The sequence below is a fragment of the Myotis yumanensis genome, unplaced genomic scaffold, assembly GCF_028538775.1.
Source record: "Myotis yumanensis isolate MYYU_CA2020_CCGP unplaced genomic scaffold, mMyoYum1.0.hap1 SCAF_37, whole genome shotgun sequence".
NCBI lineage: Eukaryota > Metazoa > Chordata > Mammalia > Chiroptera > Vespertilionidae > Myotis > Myotis yumanensis.
The window spans coordinates 377,640-386,362 of NW_027223788.1; positions in this window are offsets into that span (position 1 = coordinate 377,640).

Here is an 8,723-nt window from a genome sequence, read left to right on the forward strand (position 1 = left end):
CATCAGGGTTAAAAGGCCGAGTGGACCACCCGCTCAGTGTGCGTGCTCCTGGACCATGTGCTGTGCACCCTTCTGTGCAGGAATAAAGCCATTTGCCTGCTGCCTGGCTCCCAAGTGTGCTTTGTGTTCTACTGGGACCCCTGAATTTGGGGGCTCATTTAATTTCTAACACTATCGTAGCAATCATATTACAATTGTATTAACACATTGTATACCTTAAGTTTATACAATGTTTTATGTCAAAAACTTCAACAAAAATAAACAGAATATAAACAAAGAAATAATAAATAAACATGACACCTGAAACTTTAAAACACCTAGAAGAAATCAGGGAAAAAGCTCCTTAACATCTGTCTTGGCAATAATTTTTGGATATAAAACCAAAAGTATAATCAACAAAGGAAAAAATCAACAAGTGGAGCTACATCAACCTAAAAAGCTTCTGTACAGCAAAACACATAGACACACACACAACAATATGAGAAGGCAACCAATAGAATGGAAGAAAATATTTGCAATCCATATACTATACTAGAGGCCCAGTGCATGAAATTCATGCACTCAGCGGGTATGGGGGCCCTCAGCCCACCCTGTGTCCTCTTGCAGCCCAGGAGCCCTGGGAGATGTCCAAGGGAGAGGCTCCCACCACTGCCACTGCGCTCGCCAGCCATGAGCCTGGCTCAGGGCTTCTGGCTGAGCGACACTCCCCCAATGGGGGCACACTGATCATCAGGGGGCAGATCCTGCTTTGAGCATCTGCCCCCTGGTGGTCAGTGTGCATCATAGCAACTGGTCATTTCGTTGTTCGGTCGATTTGCATATTAGCCTTTTATTATATAGGATACTATCGATAGCCAAAATGTAACCGTGGGGAATTATAACCCACCCAACATTCTTTTGACATTGTTTCTGTAAATTCAGACTCTGACTAATATGCAGCTTGTAGACAAATAGCATATTTACATAAGAATCTTAGGATCTAACTTCAGAAGATACAGAAGCTGGCCCAAGCCAGTTTGGCTCAGTGGATAAAGCATTGGCCTGCAGACTGAAGGGTCCTGGGTTCCCAGCTTGATACCCAGTAGGGGGTGTGCAGGAGGCAACTTGATCAATGATTGATCTCTTACTGATGTTTCTACCTCTCTCTCTCTCTCTCTCTTCCTCTTCCTTCCTCTCTGAAATTAATAAAAATTTTTTTAAAAAAAACTAAGAAGATACAGGCTTTCAACTTCAACCATCCCAGCTCTGGGAAATTTGCTGATGTAGAACCAGGATGACAAAGACCAGGATGACACTCACAGGATCATTATTTGACCAGTTTCAATATCCTTATAGGAATGGACTGTGCTGGCCTGCACATAGAGTACTTTTCAACCCCTCTGCCTCCTTATACAAACCTCTGCCTGCACTGAGATATGGAGATGGGCTTTGTGACAAGAGTCCCCTATTTTTTCAAGTGACCAGCACTTGAATAAACCTCTTTCCTTTTTCCCCCAGCATCTGTCTCATGAGTTTGGTTTTTGTGGCAGCAGCCAGCCAAACATGGGTTCTGGTTACAGTTTTGCCAAGCCAAACAGTAGAAGTGGACTCTGATAAGTACCAGAGGGCCTGGGCTAGGCTGTGGAAATAGCAGGGGCCACAATAGAGTGTAAAAAGGGGTATTTTTACACTCAACTTGCTGGAGGCCTGGGAGTTGCTACAGTCCTGGGAATAGGCCACAAGGCCTGACATCTTCTCCCACCTCTTCTCTAGCCTCTTAGCAGCAGCCTAGGGCACTAGATAAACAGCTCACTTTTGAGCACTAAAGAAATACAGTAATCACCAAGGATCCAAATGGGTAATTCAAGTTTAACTGATGTATTTTAAAGTTATTAAAATAAATTATAGGTTCATTTTGCTTGGGTTTGCAGGGATAAATTCATGTTGTTTATTTCTGTTACAAAATTTTTCAAGAAAATGGCTTGGGTAAATAATTAACTTTATTTTTTTTTAAATATATTTTATTGATTTTTTACAGAGAGAAAGGGAGAGAGATAGAGAGTTAGAAACATCGATGAGAGAGAAACATCGATCAGCTGCCTCCTGCACCTCTCCCACTGGGGATGTGCCCGCAACCCAGGTACATGCCCTTGACCGGAATCGAACCTGGGACCCCTCAGTCCGCAGGCCGACGCTCTATCCACTGAGCCAAACCAGTTTAGGCTTCTTTAAAACCTCATAATGTTTTTAAGAAATAAGAGATGTAACTAAAATGAAGGAGTTTTTATAAAGCTTTTCAGTAATAATTACGTACACCTAAAATCTTTGGTAACTTAAAACTGGAATTTTGCTGGGATAAATTATGCAAATTAAATATCTAGATATTTTGAAATAACAGGATACTGCAATATTAATTGATATGAATTTGCTTACTTTGCGCTACTTATTGCAGAGGAGCTAGAAGATAGATTTGGATCTGTTAATGAATATAGTCTATATTTTATTTGAAATATGTCTCTTGAAAATGTGAGTGTATTTTCTAATAGAAAATCATGTTTCTGAAAGTTATGAAATGTGTTCATAAATTTACCAATCCAAAGGATGCTAATTATCTATTTTTTAGTTGTCACTGAAAATTGAGGTTTCTAAGAATTAAGAATTCTAATTAATTTGGGGAAAGGAATATAGTTTTGGTAATATAGAATTGAAAGTAGGTTGTTCCAAAATTGGTTATTTCTGAAAGAGTTAAAAGAAAGGAAACTAAGAGACTAGGAAAGTCACAGAAGGACTGTGTAAATTGCAGAGGGTTTGTGTACATTGCAGAATTGCATAGAAGGAAGAAGCAAAAAGAGAAAGAATTAATGAAATAAAAAAGGCAAGAAAGGGATGAAAGAAGGGACATACATGTTATAGGAAGAAAGAATACTGGAGGAAGAATACTCAGGAAGGAAAATGGAAATGGGGAAAAAAGAAAGAAAGGCACATACATAGATAGTAAAGCAGAGTGGTAATTTTAATGACAAATGAGAAGGTTGAAAATCTCCCTTTGATTTTTTAAAACCAATTATAATTTCCTCACAGGAACCCAAGGTACAATTGACAGTGGGGAACAAATTAATTGCTTTCTTACTCTGATATACTTTCTTTGTAATTCTGAGTGTTATCTTAAAATGGATATTAGACTGTAGTTCAGTTAATTATCTGTTAATTTTTTGTTGTTACAAAAAAACAAATTCCTTTGTCAAGTGCATTATAATCAGATCTATAACTACGTCATTTAAAGTATTTCTTGTCATTGTTTTATTTGCAAAAATGTTACATCTTTTGACTTATTCTAAAGTATGAATTTCTGAGAATAAATTTTCAGATCATACCTTTGAATTGAATAAAAATTTCTAGAACTCTAAGGAATAACTGGATTCATAGAAAGACTGGCGAATAATCAAGATAAATAAGAATTAATTATGGAACTGAATGAACTAAAGATTATTATTCTTATGACTTTATTCAAAATAAAGCTGATTTTTAAAAATTTGTTTGTTTTCTTAGAGAAATTTGGTACATTGTATCTTGATAAGAAATATTAAAGTTTTTATATTATTCTCCCTACTTTATCCCTCCAGAATTTAAAAACTCTTAACGAATGAGTATTATTATTTTCATGGCAATATGTTTGTTTGCATAAATCCACTAGGAACCTGATTTCTTCAAAACAGGACACATAAAACCAGTTTCCAATTGTAGTTTTATTAACCAAAACTTTGACTGGAATATTATGTTTGAGAGAGACATGCTTAGACTCTGGATGTCAGCAAAAAGCTTTAAGGAATGAATATTGACTCTGAAGTCGATAAAAGCCCCTTAGAAAAATGGTCTGGTACTTTGTTTATTTACATGGTCCATGGTAGTCTTCCAGTAAGGAATGAATGTTGTTTTCCTGGGAGATGGCAAGGAAACAACCTGAAGACATTTTGGGGACCTCAAGAACTTGAGGCATTTACCTAACCTTATGGTATTGCAGGCAAAGCCTGGTGGCAACTGTGTCACTTGATTATTTTGCCATAATTAAAAGTTCAGTCTGAAACTTTCTTGTGATGGTCCAACAAAGCAGATTTAAGAAATTCTATATGCTCAATTGCTCTTCTTGCCATGTTTATGCAAATAATTAGGCCAAATTGAAACTGGACTTGATGTAGTAAATGAATTGGTCTTGATTTGGCTCTTTGATAAAAATGAAGGTAATTTTAGGAGAAAATTATGTTTCAATAGAATACACAGTTATGGAGATTAGACTGTAGTTCAGTTAATTATCTGTAAAAATTTATTTTTCACATATGAACTAGACTGTATTCTAAATTTTTCCAGTTTTCTGAAATATTTTGTCTAAAACCCCCTAACTTCCATGGAAATGGGAGAAAAATTGACAGTGGGGAATTGTAGCAGTAGAAAATTGTAACCTGTCCCACTATTCTTTTGACATTGTTTCTGTAAATGCTGACTCTGACTAATATGTAACTTATAGATGAACAGCATGTTTGTATAACAATCCTAGAAATTAATTTTAGAAGATACAGACTCCGACCTTCAGTCATCCCAGTTCCAGGAGATGTGCTGACTTTAGAGCCAGGATAATGTAAACCAGGATGATGAAGACCAGGGTGATGCACACCAAACCATCGCTTGACCAGTTTCAAGATCCTTATAGGAATGGACTGTCTGGCCTGCACATAGCGAACTTTTCAACTCCTTCCCCTTGATTTCTTTGTTCTGCTTTTCCTATCCCTCCTTTCAAAATCTCTGCCTGCCCTGAAATATTGAAATGGACTTTGTGACAAGAGTTGCTCATCTCCTCAGGTGACCAGCACTTGAATAAACCTCTTTCCTTTTCCATCAGCATGTGTCTCACAAGTTTGTTTTTTGTGGCAGCAGGCAGCCAAACTTGGTTTTCCATTACAAAAACATATGAGGAGCTCATGCAACTCAATAACAAAAACAAACAAAAAGAAAAATATATTGATTTAAAATGAGCTAAGTACTTGAATATAATTTTTTCCAAAGAAGACATATAAATGGTCAACAAGTGCTAGAAAAGATGCTCAACATCACTAATCATCAGGAAAATGAAAATAAAAAACACATTGAGATGTGTGGCTGGTGTTGTTCAGTGGTTGAGCATTACTTATGCACCAAGAGTTTGATTCCCTGTCAGGGCACATGTCCAGGTGGTGGGCTTGATCCCCAGTAGGGGTTGTGCAGGAGGCAGCCAATCAATGTTGATGTTTCTCTGTCATCAATGTTTCTATTTCTTTCCCTCTCTCTTCCTCTCTCTCTAAAATCAATAATAAAAAAATATTTTCAAAAACACATTGAAATCCCTTCTCACGCCTGTTACAATGGCTATTATTAAAATAAACAGGTGATAAAATGCTGTTGATATATGTTGAGATAGATAGTGGGTCTTAGAGAGAGGAAAAAGAGAGGTTGAGGAAGCTCTTTCTTGCTCTTATTTGCAAGATAAAAATCAGAACATTCCAACACTAGAGTGGCAGCATTGGTTTCTATGGCACAGGCTGTGAAATTGTAAGATAGCCATAAAGTAACCAAGCAAGTGGTTAAAATGCCATGTCTCAGCTGAGAGCAACTTCAGTTTATACTTCAACTTGTAGTAATTTTTAAATATATATTATTGATTTCTGAGAGGAAGGGAGAGGGAGTGAGAGATAGAAACATCAATGAGGAGAATCATTGATCAGCTACCTCCTGCACATCCCACTCTGGGGATCAAGCCCACAACCCAGGCCCTGACTGAGAATTGAACCATGACCTCCAGTTCATTGGTCATAGCTCAACCACTGAGCTTTGAAACCTATAGAAAGAAGGACATAAAACCCTTGAACTCCCACTAGGGGGTGCTCATATCAGCTGAACTGTCTGCTTGTGCTTTATGCCAAGTGTATTTTTAATAAATTTGCTTGCCTTGCTTGCTTAATAAATTTTCTTGCTTTGCTACAACATTGCTGTCTCTCATCTGAAATCTTTCTTAAAGTTTGACAAGAGCTGTAAAAGGGCTCTTGTCAGGGAGCTGTCCACTAACACTAGGACAGTGCCAGTGTTTGTTATAGGTAAGTGAGTCTTGTTACAGGTTCAAGGTTCATGTGCCTGCTGCTTCAAAAGAAAGGCCAATATTCCATACTTCAGAGTAGTGAAAGGCGTATTGATCAAGAAGGCCTAGCTCAAGAAGATGGGAGTGTCTAATGGCTTTCACAAATCCATCTTAAGAGACCTCAAGTTTCAAGCATCTTTTATTGTCAAAGGAAGGGAGGAAGGGTGAGGCAAGAGGTGGGTGCAGGCAGTAGACAGTTAGTCATCTAGGTGTCAAAAGAGATCCAAGGACGATTGCAAAATTTCTAAATCTAAATTCCCTTGTTCCTGGTCGGTCTGCTGATCTGGGTCAGGTTCTGGAGACTCTTATGCTAGGTGTACCAGTTAATAATGCAGATTTTTTTCAATAGATGGAGTTACACATATGTTGATATATATGCAATTTGATATATATGCTATTTTGTTGTATTGACAGCAAGCTTCAAAACTTCATATGTCTGCCGAGACCGGTTTGGCTCAATGGATAGAGCGTTGGCCTGCGGACTGAAAGGTCCCAGGTTCGATTCCGATCAAGGGCATGTACCTGGGTTGCGGGCACATCCCCAGTAGGAGATGTGCAGGAGGCAGCTGATCGATGTTTCTCTCTCATCGATGTTTCTAACTCTCTATCTCTCTCCCTTCCTCTCTGTAAAAAAATCAATAAAATATATTTTAAAAAAACTTCATATGTCAAATTTGCTGAAGGTGTTAACATCATAGATATTTTTATGCTTAAAAGTGTAGAATTTTGTGCCAAAAAAAGAGCATTTGAGGGAAATTTTAATTCATTACTTTATTTTGAAGAAAAAGTTATCGTATACTTCGGGAAGCTTATGGTGAACATGCTCCATCTCAAGATACTTGTTAACGCTGGTTTACATGCTTTAAAAGTGATGATTTCTATGTGAAAGACAAAGAATGTCCAGGTCAGCTGGAAAAGTTTGAAGACCAACAATTATAAGCATTATTGGATGAAGCTGCGTGTCAAACTCAAAAACAACTTGCAGAAAGATTAAATGTTGCTCAGCAAACAATTTTCGATCATTTACAAGCAATGGGAAAGATTTTAAAGCAAGGAAAATGGGTGCCACATCAACTGAACAAAAGACAAATGGAAACCCAAAAAGTCATCAGTAAAATGTTACTTCTACGGCACGAAAGAAAATCTATTTTTGCATCTAATTGTGACTGGCGATGAAAAGTGGATTTATTTTGAGAATCCCAAATGCACAAAATCACAGGTTGATCCAGGTCAACCATCAACAATGACTGCAAGGCCAAATCGCTTCGGAAAGAAGACTATGCTCTGCGTTTGGTGGAATCAGGAAGGTGTGGAGTATTATGTGCTTCTAAAATCAGGTGAAACCGTTAATACTGATTGTTATCGACAAATAATCAATTTGAACCACACTTTGATCATGAAACGACCAGAATGGGCCAGAAGAAACAGCAAAGAAACAGCTTCATGATAACGACCATCACACACTTCAAAACCAGGTAAAGACACATTAAAAGATCTGGCCTGGGAAGTATTAACTCACCCGCTGCATTCACCAGACCTTGCTCCTTCAGATGACCACTCGTTCCGATTGATGGCACATGCACTTTCTGAGTGAAAGGTTCAGAGTGAGCTGGGGTCGCGCACCTATGACATGAGGCCATAATGTATCAAAAGAGATTTTATTCCGACTGCGTGGGTGCAGGTGGGCTGAGACCGAGAAAGGCATCAGCGAAGAGAGCAGGGAGAGAGAGGTTTTTATTGATTTTTGCTGACTGCAAGCCACTCTGCTCAAGTAAAGGCCTGGTCCGCCCTTGGTTCCTCCTATGCCAGGTGCCTTCTGGTTATCTGAGCTATGCTGTGCTCAAGGCTGCAAGCTTTCCGCAAGATCTCTGCTAAGCACAATAAGTCTTTCTCTGCCCCATTATTCTCTTTAACCCTTTCACTGAGCAGCACTTCAATATGTACGAAGAAGTGGAAAATTGGGTCTCTGAATGGTTTGCCTCAAAACAAGAAAAGTTCTATTGGGGTGGTATCCACAAATTACCTGAAAGATGGCGGGAATGTGTAGCTAGCGATGGACATTACTTTGAATAAAGCACTTTTGATGTTTCTCTTGAAATTATCATGTTTTCTTTGATTACAAAATCTGCATTATTAACCAGTACACCTAGTAAATCTTTGAAAAAATTAATTACTTTGTGCATATTTCTCCACCTCTTGGCTGACAAGGAGTTGCTCAAGCCTCAAACAGCATTCCTGTAGTTAATTAGCATCATTGCAGGAGCTATCAGTCTGAAGGCCAGAGAGAGGAGCATTTCACTCTGTTACAGCCTCAGTAAATATTTAATGACTAAAAGAGTGAAAGAAAACACAAACAAAAAACCTTCATTAAATAGGAAAAATAGCTTTTCACTACAAATTCTGTGCAATAAAAATGTTATAGGGCAGTGAGAAGCTAGAAAAATTTTAGGACAAGTGGGATAGGGAAACTGAGACAGGAAAGTTAAAACAAGGCCAAACAGTGAGGGCAATTTGCAGCTGGCCTGCAGATTACAAGCCATTATCTTTGAGAGCAAATGGCTAGAGCCTCCCTCCTGAGAGA